This window comes from Oryzias latipes, chromosome 18 (genome assembly GCF_002234675.1).
Source record: "Oryzias latipes chromosome 18, ASM223467v1".
In the NCBI taxonomy this organism is placed as follows: Eukaryota; Metazoa; Chordata; class Actinopteri; order Beloniformes; family Adrianichthyidae; genus Oryzias; species Oryzias latipes.
In genome coordinates, this window is record NC_019876.2 from 23,430,871 (window position 1) to 23,446,539 (window position 15,669).

The window sequence follows — 15,669 nt, forward strand, 5'->3', positions numbered from 1 at the left end:
CACACACATTATTAATGCCCCAGCCACCCCTCAAACTAACTACACAACCACAAAAATACTTTTGGGCTGCATAAATCTCATTTATAAATTAACTTATAAAAAACACATTCCTTAATACATACATTTAGTTTGTTACATACACTGTCAGAAAAAATGTGCAAAATTTGTACCTTTAGAGGTACAATGGCTTGTCACTGGGGCAGTACCCTCAAGGGTACAAATGTTGTACCCTTTTATATAGGTGCGTATCTGTACCCTTTCAGTATGTACCTTTCAAAGGCAAATATGTACCTCTGTGGACTAAATTGTACCTTATAGTGCTATGGTACCATAATGTACCTTTAAAAAAGGTACAAATTTGTTCTTTTAAGGGTACTGCCCCAGTGACAAGCCTTTTGTACCCTTTGATGGCAAATTTGTACCAGATACAGCACATTAAAAGACCAGTATACTGTTTATCACATTTATTAAACATTCAAAACAATTACAATTCTGACATTTCACAGTATGAATGTTTTAAGCTTCACAGCGTCACAACAGGATGCATATATTTACAATTATTAGCAATTTTACAATAATGAAAAATCTATATTTTTCCTTCAGTTCACATTGCATTCATTGTAACTATAACCTTAACATTTGATCAATTGTAAACAGCACATAGCACTTCAGTTACCATTTTTAAACCATGAAATAAAACTTGTGACATAACAAAAGAAGCACTAGACCTCATTTTAAGTACATCTTTCTACAGCATTCTACATTTTCTAAAAATAGATAATAAAAAAGTAAACTTAGAACCAAGTTTAAATGCATAATTTAAATAATAAAATGCATAAATGTGATAAGATAATATTGATACGAATTCTAAAAAGAAGAACTATAAAACACACTAAAGATTACCAAGGATTACGTTTATGTCAATACCTAGTAGATCCTCTGCAAGCATCTCTTCTCTTCTCTTGCTTCTTTGGAGACTTTGGCTAATGGAGCTTTTCTTTGAACAAGCTCAAGCACCTTTGGCACAATACTGGTAAACGCCGTCCTTGAAGCGCTGGCTTAACCTGACAGGTGATGGATGCATTCGGTCATCATCAAACAACTGAAAATAGAAAAAAATTAGAAAATTAATCATTCACTAACTAAAACAAACAAAAGACATAAAACATTCTAATATTCTTTGTTGCCATTTCCCTTTAGTGACCTCATTGTATAAATATTACTTGGCTTGAATGACTATATATTTATATATGGGTTTAGAAAATTACAATGTTTTTACAATTGAGTTAAAGCTGTTAATGGTCATTTTAGCAGATGTCTCAGCTTATATTGACATTCAAAATGTATTTTAAGCTGAGAACTGATTTAAAATGTCACTGACCCCTGAGGTTGTCTTCAAGAAAGGGTACTTCTTTAATACCGGGTATATCCTCTCGCACCTTGCTGTACTGGATATGCAGGACATTCACATGACCTTCAACGGATGATGCATCCTCACCAATGACAGCAACCACCTATTGGATCAAATTTAAAAGTCCATATTAATAATAAAAAATACAACTGCAAGCACTGATTACTGGGGTTAAAGCACTTTGAGATGATGTTTAAAGACAGTTTGTGCAGTCCTTCCAACCTAAAACTAACAGTGGTGAAACCAAAAAGGTGAGCAATATTGAAGCTTTCTGGCCATAGTTTAGATCAAGCTCAGACAAGTATGATGAAGATGTTACTGGATCTGTTTGTCTGCAAGTGGACGCATCAGAATAGAGCAGAGCAGAGGGACTCGGACCCACCTCATTTCATGTGTTGCGTCACAATAGAGAGCTTCCTCAAACTGCATTTATTTTGTCTGTTCCTGATTCATCCCAATTTGAGTGAATACTCAGATGTGCAGTTTTAAACGTTTTCTTTTAAACGTGCCCATCATGAGAAAAATACTGCGACATGTTAAAAATGGGGGACCCACTCCAATGAAAGTTATTTTTTAAAATGTAGCATTTTTATGATGACATATTGTTATAAGATTTAAGAATAAAACTGTGTTTCTGAATATTTATTTTCTCAAATTGGGATGAATCAGGAGCAGATGAAAAGATGTAATTTGAGAAAGCTTGTAGTTGTTACGTACAAGCTACATTTGGCAGGCCACAAGCTCCCTGCTCCGCCTGTCTTCATTCTCCTCGTCTGAGTTGGCATCTGGCTCACATCTATAAGGCTGGATAGCTCCAATATTGCACGCCAATTCTGTTGCTTGGGGGTTGTGAGGGACTGTAAGGTAACGGGAGCGTAAACAATGGCATGATGGGAAGTTAAGGCCGGTTAACTCTGCAAAACAGTCCTGTCAAGAACTTGAAGGTGAATTCCAATTGAACTACAGAAACCATGTCCCAGAAAACATTTTTCCCCCTCAAAAACTGCATAGTCAATGTCTGTCTTTGTATAATAATAAAAACAATAATGGATAGGATTTATCTGCGCTTTTCCAGATGCTCAAAGCGCTTACATTGTGTCCATTATTCATTCACTCCTCATTCATACTTGGTGATGATAAGCTATGGTTGTAGCCACAGCTGCCCTGGGGCAGACTGACAGAGGCGTGGCTGCCATTTCGCGCCTACGGCCCCTCTGACCATCACCGGGAGCATTCATGCACATTCACACACCAGTGGAGCCACACTGGAGGCAAGGAGGGTGAAGTGTCTTGCCCAAGGACAACATTTTTTGGCTGGTGGGAGCGGGGATCGAACCGCCAACCCTTCGGTCATTGGACGACCCGCTCAACCACCTGAGCCACTGTCGCCCGTTTAGTCAATATCTTGTTAATTATGCAGAGCTTTGTTGAGGGAAATACAGAAGAATTATATGAATTATATGTATGATGAGGACAGCATTCCAGAATGTATTCAATGTGTTGTGACTTACTCGGTGCAATCTGCTGTTTCCCTAGAAAACTTTAAACTAGTTTGGATGATCTGCCTTACTGCACTGTTTGACAACTAAACTGAATTGGAAAGACAGCCTGACTTTGAATGCTTGAAATGACTTTGTGAAAAGATTATTTACTTACTTTGGAAAGAGAGGTGTCTTCAAGTCTTCATTTGTTGTAGGACTGTGTTGTAATATTATGGTGTCATCTGAGTCCACTTCAGTATCTCCACTTGAACTGGTATTGCAGCTCTATGCAGGACAACTCGGCTGATCTGTCAAAGTATTAAAGCTTTCAGTTACTGTAATATTTAAATTAGTATGATAGCAAAAACAAAAAAAGTAAAAACAAAGATTTTTAAATACTGACCGACTTAACAGTTTAGCAGATTTATTATCTTGTCTAAGACAGCAATAGGATAAAAAACTCACTTATTTGCCCGTGTTTTGTTCTCCACACTATCCTGTCAAAGAAATCATTAACCCTTAGACTCCTATTGATGCAAATATACAATCAAAACTCTTCAGCTCAAAAATGTTCTTAATTTAGCATGTACTTTAAAAGGAAAAACTCAGATTATTTCCCTTGGAAATAAATTCAGGCATCAAAGGGGAATTTACCCAAAACCATTCAAAACAAAATAGATAAATTACAATTTAAAAGAAAAACTTCACCTTCTGGATTTGTATCTTCGGACAGACAAATCTCCAACACACCAAGGTTTGGGTTTTTCAACAGGAGATCAAAAACCTGCTCATCAACTTCTGTCTTTGAGTCATCAAACACTTTCAAGTCCAAGGTATGGATGTTGAACTTTTTGGCAGCTGTGAACACAGCAAAATTATGTTTAGAATACAGCACAGAGATTATCTTTAAATTAAAAAGCAATTAAAAAAATCTGTTTGCATTACAGCTGACAGTTTATCCACAAAGTTGACTGATTCCTGTAAAGAAAAATACTGGAAATTGTGATGTTTCCACTCACCGCATTCCCAAAAGGATTTGTAGGTCAGCTGACCTTCAAACCATTTTTTTTTGGCGTTCGACATGTTCACGCACAGCTTGCATCTTTCCTGGTGGGAAAAAAAATAATATATTACAAAAAAGAAAAAAACATTACAACACCAAAAGGTACCAACACAGCATTTATTAAGATCTAAGCCCTGTTCCAAATAAATGAATACATTTTAGTGATGGGAAATATACAGTTCACACTAGCTGCCACAGCAATGTTGCAGGATTTGCAGAACTGCTAAAAAAAAACATTGACGACATTGCACTGGCTTCTAAGGACCTACAGATTTATTTCTTGGAAGTTCATTAAAAAAAAATATTTTTTCCTGGTTTATAGATGAGTTTTTGGTATGGGAAATCGTGACGAGTATCTGGAATCACGGACCTCAATTTAAAAAAAATAATCTCTGCAGGAGAATGATCAAAATCAACAACACAGTGTAAACTTCGCTTGACCAACAATGAGCGATCATGACAACCTAAACCGTCTCTGTCACTGTCTTGCATTCGAGAAATGGTGGCTGCGCGCGCACAGCAGCTACGGCAGGCTGACATATTGGGAAGGACCGCCATACTGCGGTGTAAAAAAAATAAAACGTTATTGGACTCCTACACATTACAGATTAAAATGATTAACGCATTGAATTCGACGGACCTGATAAATATCAGTAGGAATTATGGAGCTGGTCGTTTCAAAAGTAGCTGGCTTCATTACTAAGAAAGACAGAAAGACAAAAAAAAAAGGGGGGGGGGGGGTAGGCAACAACAACCGGTGCATCAACGCCAGCGTACATCGGTAAAACGGCGACAGAATTATCTAGTGAAAAAAATGTATATATTTCAATGTATTTAACGGAACGCGGTACAACACCAATAAAAACAACAGCTTAATTCATTTAATGGCTGCATTTAGCTGAACTTCAAACGGCTGAGGCTAACCGTTAGCAAACTAACTCCTGCTCGTAGTTTGCAATCTCCTCACAGGCACATACACGGTGGAATAGCAGCATTCCACTACAAAAAAGTTATTCCTTACAGATAAAATAACCGAACCCGCTTAAAACAAGTTTCCAACTTATTTTTGAGCAATTAGCAGACTTACCTCAGTCACAGCCTCTATCTTCCTCCGGCCGCTGCGGGATAACAAAATGGCGGAAGAAACGAAACTTAAGAAAGTAGAGTGGGCGTGGTCTCGCTGGTTTACTCCAACATATTTCCTCTACGTTTTTACACCTACTTAAATAAAAATTGCTGATGGTAACTCCGAAAAAAGTACTCTCTCATTTTTCCTGTGTAGGTACAAAAGTTAAAGGTACTAATATGTACACTTAATGTAACGTAGTAACAGAGCAATTTACTTTTTTTATGAGAATGCATGATTAGAAAAAAAATAACTTAAATTAACAGCTCAAAGACTAGAAATTTAAATTGAACTTAGGCCAAGTTAAAGTACACCATATAAGGTTAAAAACATCAAATAATTTTGTCTACATTGTGCTTTTGCTCTAAATTAAATATAAGTATATTTTTACTTATATATAAGTAAAAAAAAAAAACAGGCTCACACTAATACATGTTTAAAATGTATTATCTTGATGCTCTGCACAATCAATAAAATATAATTTGCTTGTGTACTGTTCAGAACTAGTCATAAAAGATGTGTGGTCTCTTAAATATATTTGGTTATTTAAATAAATAACCAACAACGTATTAAATGATTTTGGGTGATGTTTCATACACTTTGAATTATTGCTTTTGTCACACAAGTGATTGTACCTTTGTTTGTGGAATAAAGGGTCCAAATATGGGCCCTCTGATGGTTGGAAACATATTTGTACCTTTTTTATCCTTAAATGGTACATATGAGTACCCTAAGGTGTAATTATGACTCACTTAGGGTACAAATTCACCATTTGTACCCTAAGTGTTCACAAACGTACCCCAACCGTACCCTTTTTTCTGACAGTGTATAACAGTAGATGATCAGATCAATCAAAAACAAAAAATATGAGGTAGTATTAATAACTTGTAACAACAAATACTTTTACTGTGGTGGCAATATGAAATTATGACACCTTAACAACAGCTTGGACTCTGTATGAGCATGTTACCACTAAATTGTTACATGTCGTGCCTTTGCACCTGCCCATCTTGATTTGGGAAGACCAAGTCAAGATTTTCACGTATGAGAAATTTCAACTTCTTGTAACCTCATGTCTGTCGCCTTCACCTCTTGTATCCTTTAGATTATGTATACCATTTAAAAATGACTGACTTGTTATGAACTGGCTTTGCCCTAAGACCATAAGACCAAAATGTTTCTTTCCTCCATCAGTCCTGATTGTTTTTCTCTCTCTTCTTGTCTTTCTCTCTCTGGCTTTCTTTATTGTTGTAAACATTTCCAGATGTTCAACTAAAATCCACTGACTGAATGACGCGCGATAATAAAAGCAATAGGCTTTAAACTAAATAATCACTCAAAAAAAAAAAATTCAAACTTTTGACAATATAAAAAGAAACAAAAACACAATCTAACCCACCATCACACACACTTTTCCCTACTTCTGCTCATAGGAACAACTTTTATCATTATTAAGTGCTGTTTCAGTCATAGGATAAAAACATTTTCAGTGTTGGTACATTAAAGAAATTATCAATGTCTGTCTGAAACAAAATCAGCACAAACAAGCTCCTTTATTTTTCTCATCATAATATTGAAATGGTAAATCTTGCTCAGTACAGTTGAAAGACATTTGTGACCATTTTAACTAGCCTGAATATTTCCAAGCCTATTTTTATCATTGCTGTATTGCATGTACCTGCTGTCTCAACCATTTAGAGAAACTTTTCTTCATTCCCACTACTTACTTGTCCTTCTCCCTCTTGCATTTTCTGTTCTGAGCTCACGATTGCTGTTTCTTTTGCCTCTCCATCTTCAGTGCCCCATCATCAGATGACGACTCAATTTAACCCTTGTGCTATCTTAGATGACCCCACCCTTACATTGACATGTTCTCCCTACTATGACAAAGGTGGATAAAGGTGGAAAGATTTCATGTAATCCATGGACACCAGTGAAGATCACAAATCATTGAAGAAAAAAGGTTCAGAGCACTTTCTAATGGGTCTAGATGACCCAACTCCCAATGTCAAAGTGCCTAGGATAGCACAAGGGTTACATAAAAACAGAGACGCGCTCCAGCGCGTTCTCGGGGTGACAGGCTGGAGCTCGCTCTCTGTGAAATAAGTCCTGAGTGAAGAAGGAGCAATGGGGGCGCCCAATCAGTTATGATGTGCTTCTGTTCCGATCAAATCATTTGAATGTGCACAAACAGCTGTGAAATTGAAAAAAAGGACTATAAATAATTTTCCCAACTTCGGTTTGGCGCCCCCTGTCGCCCTGCGCCCCTATGCGACGCATATGCTGTATACCCATTTTTGAGCCCTTTGGTTTGGAGGAGGAAGTCTGGATGAGCTTAGAAGAACATTTGAGATGTTCAGGACATGGATGATCTGTAAGTGCGACAAAGGAGTTCAAGTTTGAGGTGGGACTGCACAAAGGATAAGCAATGAGGATCTTCTGGTTTCTGTGATGATGGACAGACTGACAGATGAGGTTAGACAAGAATCTCTGTGGACCATTAAAGTTAGTAGATGACACTGATCTGTAGTGAGCAGGGAGTAGCTGGAGGAACATCTAGAGGTGGAGATTTGCTCTGGAAAGGAGAGGAATAAAGGTCAGCTGATTATCAGTGTGTAAATGAGAGGAAATCTAGAGGAACAATGAGGTTACAGCAGTGCTTCTCAATTATTTTTTGCCAGGCCCCCCCTAGGATAAATAAAATGTTTCACGCCCCCCCACCTAACCCTGCCCCTCCAACTACCCCCGCCAACTACCCCCCTCCCCCATCAATCTCCAAACTCGCCGCGGTAACTATAAATAAGGTCAGTATCTGTACAAATTATGTAAGTATACCTAAAACTGTATCCTTTATAACATTAAAAAAAGAAAAAAAGCAATATAACTCAATTTCAAAAAATATTTACTTTATTTTGCCACATAAACCCTGTAACAGTGTAAAACAGAAAAATAACTTAAAGTGCCTGAAATGAAGAAATCTGTCGGTCCTTATTTAAACTAAAAAAATTTTTGACCAACTGAACCTTTCAATGCTTTATAAGAAAAATTAAATCCAATCAATAAATAATATTAAATGTAAACTTACATTAACATTAACATAGCAGCACCAATATATTTAACATTTTATTCTGAACAAAAAACATTGTGCTGATTTTTTTTTAAATCACATTAATATAGTAATGTTTAATGGCTACAACGAGCGCGTTTTGTGGAGCACAGCTTTTCAAAGCGAGGTTTAAAGCATGACAGTGCAACTCTCAGCTCCTGTTCAATGTTCAGCTGGGACCTGTACTTGGTCTTTCGTGCAGCAATAGCAGAGAAACCGATCTCACAAAAGTAAGAAGTTGCAAAGGGAAGAAGAATGCACATTGCCTTCTGTCCTAAGAGTGGATACTGGCTCTCTACACTCAGCCAGAATTCACTCAGTGTCTGTGATATCAAGCTCAGTCTCAAAGTGGAGTCAGACCTCATGTCAACGAGCTGTTCCTCCTCTGCAGAGGTGAAACCAGCTGGAACTGCTGCATTGAAAGGATCTCGCAGCCATACTGGGAACTGTTTTCAGGAAAGTACTTTTTGAAGAGTACTATCAATGATGCAATGTGCTGCTGGAATCACTGAGGTGGCATCATAGTGAGTGGGGTTGACAAATTGATGCAGATTCTCAAATGCATCACTTCTTCCTTCGTCAAGTTGCTTGCCCCACATTGAAAGCTTTCGAGTGAAGGAGCTGATCTTGTCTATGACCTGAGGGAGGTGTTTATTTTTCCCTTGTAACTGTAAATTTAGTTCATTTAGCTTTCCAAATATGTCACTCAGGTAGGCCAGTTTTGCCAGGAAGTTCTCATCTCCAAATTTTGCTGTATCTTCACACTTATGTTCCTGCTCCAAAAACACTCCGATCTCCTCTCTGAGCTCAAAACACGGAACACGACTTTTCCTCGTGACAGCCACCTTGCTTCACTGTGAAAGAGCACAGCCTGGTGCTCAGCTCCCATCTCCTCACAGATAGCAGAGAAGAGTCTGGATTTTAGTGGTCTGGTCTTTATAAAATTGACTACACCAATGTCAGCCATAACCTCACCTAATTCAGAGGAAAGGTGCCTTGATGCCAGTGCTTCTCTATGTATGATACAGTGTGTCCACTCAGCATTAGGTGAAGCCTTCTTGATGAGCGCTCGCAGTCCTTTTCTCATCCCTGCCATAGTCTGTGCTCCATCACTGCAAACCCCAATGCAGTTCTCCCACTTCAGTCCATTCTCTGTGAGGGAGCAGTCTAGCATTTTAAATAGCTCCTCAGCTGTTGCTCTGTTTTTGACATATTTACAGAAGAGCAAATCCTCAAACAGGGAGTTTGTCATGCCAAAACGTACATAAGCAATAAATAAACAGTCTTTGTTGCTGTCAGTTGCTTCATCAAATTGTAAGGCAAACCGTTTGTGAGTTCATCATTCGTTCATCATCGTTCATTCCTGTAGATTATTTGCGATGTCATCTATGCATCTTGCGATCGTGTCATTGGACAGTGGGATGGCTTTTAACTTTGCAGCACTCGTGTTGTCAAGCATGACAGAAACCATGTCTACTGCTGCAGGCAGTATCAACTCTATTATCTACTCTTGTATCAACTCTATAGCTATTGTGTGGGGTATTTTGCTCTGCGCGATCTGGTACGCCACTTTAAATAAGGCCAAAAGTGCTCACTGGTTTACTGTTGAAGCGTTTTCAAAGCGGGATGATTGTTGACCATACTCCGCACATTTTCGCTGAAAAAAATCAAGCGGCTTGTCGACATGTTGAGGGTGTAATGTCTGTAGGTGACGTCTTAATTTATTAGGCTTCATACTGTCCACCGCCAACATTTTCAGACACAGCAAACACACCAGTCTTTCCTCATCTCCCACTGTCGTCACCTTGAATCCCAGCGCTCATCGTATTTCCTTGTCTTAGCTTTTGGGAAAATTTCATTTGTCTTGTTACCTCCGTCTCTCTCTGCCTTTCTCTTTGTTATTGTGATAAATTTCTCCATTGTATCTTTCGTGGGGTTTGCTGACACCAATTTAATAAGTTTTAAACTCTCACACAGACTTTGGCAGTAAGCGCACAACTGTGCCACCTGCTGTCGTGGATGTACAATTACACTGTACACGGCAAAAAGCAAAGTCTGTTCCTCGGGGTCTTACGCGCCCCCCCTGACCTCGCTTTGCGCCCCCCCCCATGCCCCACTATTTAAGAAGCACTGGGTTACAGGGAGCTGAGGGGGGGAGACGATGGATTGAGAGAGACATTTATTTCAGCGATTTTTTTATTTATTTAAATTTGTGAAAGGTTTAGAACAAACATCACAGTAGAATGTCTTGTTGTAGAGATGTCTGCCATCTTCTTTTTTCTCCAGTGTAATAACCACAACAGAGTCATCATCTGAGGAGGCTTCCTGCTCTTTTTCAGCCGGTGGTCCAGACTTGGACAAACCTCTTTTCTCTGTTTCTTTCCTTTTCTTTCTTTGTGTGTGTCTGGTGGGCTGTACAGCTGTCTCTTCATCTGTAGATCCTTCACTCTCTGTTTGAGGGATTTATTCTTCCCCTCTGCCAGAGGCTAAACTAAAACATTTATGTGAACATACTAAACTTTGTTCTGTAATCATTATCAATCAACTCCCCTGTATTGTTACTTCTAGAAATATAGTGATTGCAGTTTATGTGTTTAAAGTGAAAGAAAAAAGCTGCATGACATTGAAACCTGTGACCAGAACACTTTAGAATAACAGTCTCATTCCCAATTTCCTGGAGATTTATGCATATACTTTCTCGAAAGATAGAAAAAAAAAATAGAACAAAAGACATACAATTACGCTGTTGGTTCTCTTTAATTCTGGCACTGTGAAGTCTTGATTTAGTTCTGTTGGTATTTGGTCAAGGATAACTGTGCTGTCAGTAGAGCTGCTCTGTTCTTCATAAAAACAAACCAAAAAAAGGTTTTGTTAAAAACTCTAATCAAATCCAAGCCACTGACCTCTGTTGGTATTAATAAACTATTTGTCTACATTTAAAAAAACAAGTCTAAAATTATGACTCAACTGTCCCCTAAAGTGACTTGTCATCTTTATCAGTTTAAAAACATGAAGATCCTTTGATATTGTCATAAAGCTTCACGATTACAATTTTTCCTGATAACAAGAAAATTTGCTGATAAACAGAATAAATCACCAAAAATATAGGCTCCATGTAAGTCTGTCAAAATGGGAGGTGAAACTTAATGAATTTGTGCAACTCTAAAGACACAAAGTCGTTTCCCTTTCACTGTCTCCCAGCTTCATCTGGGCTTTGTTGTAATGTTTCTCACACTTTCTGTGATGTCTTCTTAACTTCTGGAGCCGTTTCATGTGCCTCTTTTGTTGACTTAAAGTCTGCAATTTAAAGGTTTAAAACATCTCAGAAGTTCTTAAATCGTGTACAAAATGAAAAACTCCTGATGGTCATTAGTTTTATGATGTATAAGTTACTGATTCTGTAAATATCTGGTCATTTTACACAAGTTATGATGGTAATAAAAACCCTCTAACCCCCCAGTAAAAGACCAGCACTGGTTGAATAACTGATCTGAATAACTGCTAAAAGCAAGCACATTTGTTTTATAGCACAGATTGATTATTTAAAAAAAAAACAAGAACCAACTTGCTAAAAGTCATGTTTTGGGCATTTTCAATCCATACTTCTTTAAATAATCAGAATCAGACTTACTTTATTGATCACACACACATTGAAATTTGTTTGTTACCATAGCAAATGACCGCATTGTGAATATAAGAAAGTAAAAAAGAATAAGAATAATATTAAAAAAAATTCAGACTTTTTGTACAGGGGGGTGCATTTCTGTCACTCTACCCTATGACAATAAATGTATGTGTGGGCCTTGGCTACTTTGATTTGTCAGTTTCTCTTTCATCACCTAGCTCCACCATCAGAACCGCCATCAGACTATTTAAACTGGCAGATTTGAAGGAAAATGGAGCAGCGTTTAACTAAAATCCTGTTTGTGTATAGTGATACTGCAGTTCTGGCTCAGTTTCGTTAAAGAGCAGCATCACCGTGAAGATCCCAGTGGTGCTGCTGCGGTGGGGGCCTTGGGGGGGCTGGGTTCTCTCCCTCTTTTGACATTCCATCATCCACCCCAAAAGAACATAAACACTGGTTAACTTATCCTGTGCTGAGGGAAACAAAAGATTTATTTATCTGCAAGTGGACGTATCCGAATGGAGCAGAGAAGGGAGACTTTGAAAAAGCTAGAAAAGTTTCTGTGACACAGAAACTGCGATGGATGGGCCAAACTACTATTTTCTTTTCTTTTATCAAGATTTGATTTTTTTTAATCACAGTTATAATCTTAAATGTGTTTAAACGTGTACTCCATCATGAGAAAAACATCTAAAAAACACAAAAAACACAATGTTCAATAGAGTGAATATTTAAGCTATTACCCACACTTGTGGCCCCTTCCCCAACCCTGGAGAAATAAAGATTAAATCAACAAAAAAGTAAACATATCTCCATCTACTTATTATTTTTCATTTGTGTGACATTACCTTCCAGTTTGCAGCATACAGGGCTTGCCCACTCAACTTTTGGGACTTTGTAAATGGGGAAAAGGGATCTCGCCTGATCCTCAGTGCTTTCCTTCAAATCTCTTTGCAGGATAACTGCCTTCCTGGTCTGATGTTGTGAGAGTAGGTTGGACTTTTAGAGACTGGTTGCTTTGGTTCCATCTGGTTCACATTTCCACTCTGAAAGAGAAGCATTTGTGTAGATAACTGAACTTAATAAGCACAATAATTTCATCACTAGTTGTGTAATACTGAGCCAAGTAATTTACAGAATATTTCCATAGCTACTTTTTGTGCTTCAGCTACCTGGTGTTTCCCCTGCACTTGACTTTTCTCCTTCTGGTCCAGTTGCTACGGTGGCCAACAGGGCTCACACTACATACAAAAGAAACAACATAACGGCATTACCCGAAGCACAACGACATTATCCGCAACACAACAACATTAGCTGCAGCACAAAGACATTAACCGCAGCACAACGGAAATGACGGGAAATGAGGCCTTTTGTTTCCTACCAGCGGGGAAAAAAATTCAGTTTAAAACTATTCGGCGCTCCTAAGAGGTACATGATATTAGTATAACATAAGGGTGTTTTCTTACTAGATAACCTAATTTCTTACAAATATACGTTTGTCTAATAATAGAAATTTTCCCAGCTCTCCACATAGTGACATCTGCATCTATGCTTTTTGTCTAACACTAGGTAAAGTTATGTTAAGTATGTAGGTAGGCTCGCTAGCTCGCCCCGTTCAGTCAACTAGGTGAGGACAGTTTAGCCTCTTATAATCGAGAGTTGCAGTTGACAAGTGTGATGACTTGCTTATCTTTAAGTAAGCAAAGAGAGGCGCTGTAGCTGTGTTATTCAGACTTTTTTTTGTTGAACAGTCTCTTTCCAAGTACTACACCCGTGCATGCCAATCTCTCATCAGCTTCCAAGCTCTGTGCAGTGCACTGACACGTGACTACTCACCCAGCATGCTGGGTAATCATGCTGGGTAATCATGCACATCTATATAACTAACTTCAATACACTACAAGTGACATTCATATAATTGAATTTAAAAAAAAAAAGACATTTCCACTTGTGGGATAAATAAAGTATAATGGAATTTAATTGAATCACAAAACTCACTACTACTACTACTATATTCTTTAGTTTCAAGTAGTTCAATGGCAGCTTCCCAGTTGAGAGGAGTTGGTAATCCACTGGTTCTCTGCAGCTGAGAAAGGCGAGCTTACAGATCCTCATCTGTATCCAGAGTAGTTGCAGATGGCATCTGGCTGCTGAACCATCTCATGGCCTCTGCAGATGTTGGGAAGCCAAAATTCCTTCCGTTGAACCTTGGAGGAAAATTTCAAGTACAGACAACCTTTTGCTGCAATCACACCATTTAATTGTTGTTCAAATAATTAGTTACTTCAAATAAATCAGTTGACTTTGTCATAGTACTGTAAAATCCTTAACGTTTTGAATATCACTACTACTCGTATTGATACTGCTTATCGATCCGGTATTTTAACAATACTATTATCAATACTTTTTGAGGTTGAAAAATAAATAAATAAATAACAAATTAAGAACATGAAGTGTTTTATTTCCTCATCATGCAGCAACATTGTTTTTTTAACAAAACATTTTACTTTATACATGAGAATGTTACAATACAAACCTGGAATGCACGTGGATGTGCTAGACCAGAGGTCAGCAACCTTTACCCCTTAAATAGCCATTTGGATCAGTTTCCCACTGAGATGAAAGGACAGGGAGCCGCAACACTAGGTGTGTTAGAAATGTTTTTTTTCCCCGATATATCGCAATAGTTCATTTGGCAATCCTTGTATTGATTCCAAATGCTGTCAGGATATTTATTTAATTATGGAAATTAATTATTTTTATTCTTCATGAGCTTAATGTTTTCTTTGATCTTTTGTCCATTTTCCAAAACCTTGAACAGACTTTTCTGTCTGTCAAACACCCAGAGTTAAGATGAATGAGATGATAGAAACAAATTCACTTTGATGCAGATTCCTTTCTACTTATTTATTTTTCTTTAAATCCAGTAAACCCAATAAATTATATTCATTTTATGGTTGTCAACTAATTTGTATTAGGAAGCAGCTGTTAGTTTGTCTGGAATCATAAGCGGTGAGTCTAAGCCCCGTTCCCACCTCTCTACCTGTTCTTTTTTTTCCCCCGCGTGCAGCCCCCCCTTCTAGTGTGATCTACAAAGACAGCGCAGCATACAGTCATCGTAGCAGCAAGGTGACAGGATATAAGGGGCGTCCTGATGCAAATTTAATTAGTTTTACGCGGAAATGGGTGGTTTCAGGCTAAGGTGAAAAAAAGGCTTTTTTATTATTTTTTTTTTGCCGCTCATGTGTCCCCTACGAGATCGCCACTAACTATCTTTCCAGAAAGTCTTTCAATCCCATAACAGACTGTGGTCGGCGTTCACAGCTCAGACACGCCCCCTCCGCGTGCTCACGCTGCTCTCTTCCTCCTGCCTGCTCGCTTAAGGGCACCACAACAATCTTAGAGCACAAAAGTTATGTTACAAAAACAGAGAGCCACAACACAGGGAGGAAAGAGCCGCATTTTGGACCGTTTAGCTCTTTCCGATATAATGTGTGCGAGTGCCACCTACTGTCTGAACAACAGCCCCGCCCCTCATGCACACAAATAGCCTCTCCTCTTCAGCGAGAATAGCGGAATTAATATCATCATTAATTAGCGGAAAATTGACTGACTTGTAGACTTAAATATGGCAGATAAAGTTTATATCTTGTGGCACACAAAAAAAGGGACTTCTCCAGTACCGATAGCAAAACCGTTGAGGTGAGATTGTTTTTATTTTTTTTGGTCTTCTTTTAACTTGTTCTGTCCAACAGCTGAGCAAACAGATTAGAGCTGAAGGCTTTTTGTGTTGGACAGGTTTTACTATCACAAAAAGAGGTTATATAGCTTCGAGAAGCCAGGCTGTAGATTTGTAT

General features: G+C 38.2%; 1 long non-coding RNA gene across 1 annotated transcript; it reads right to left on the bottom strand.

Moving 5' to 3' along the window:
• Positions 1-1,422: 1,422 nt before the first annotated feature.
• On the bottom strand, positions 1,423-3,721 carry LOC111946332. The gene is made up of 2 exons (XR_002872013.1): positions 3,068-3,721; positions 1,423-1,514 (listed from the first exon to the last, which is right to left on the bottom strand). It is a non-coding gene; the product is annotated as an uncharacterized LOC111946332 (long non-coding RNA).
• Between the last annotated feature and the right edge of the window lie 11,948 nt (positions 3,722-15,669).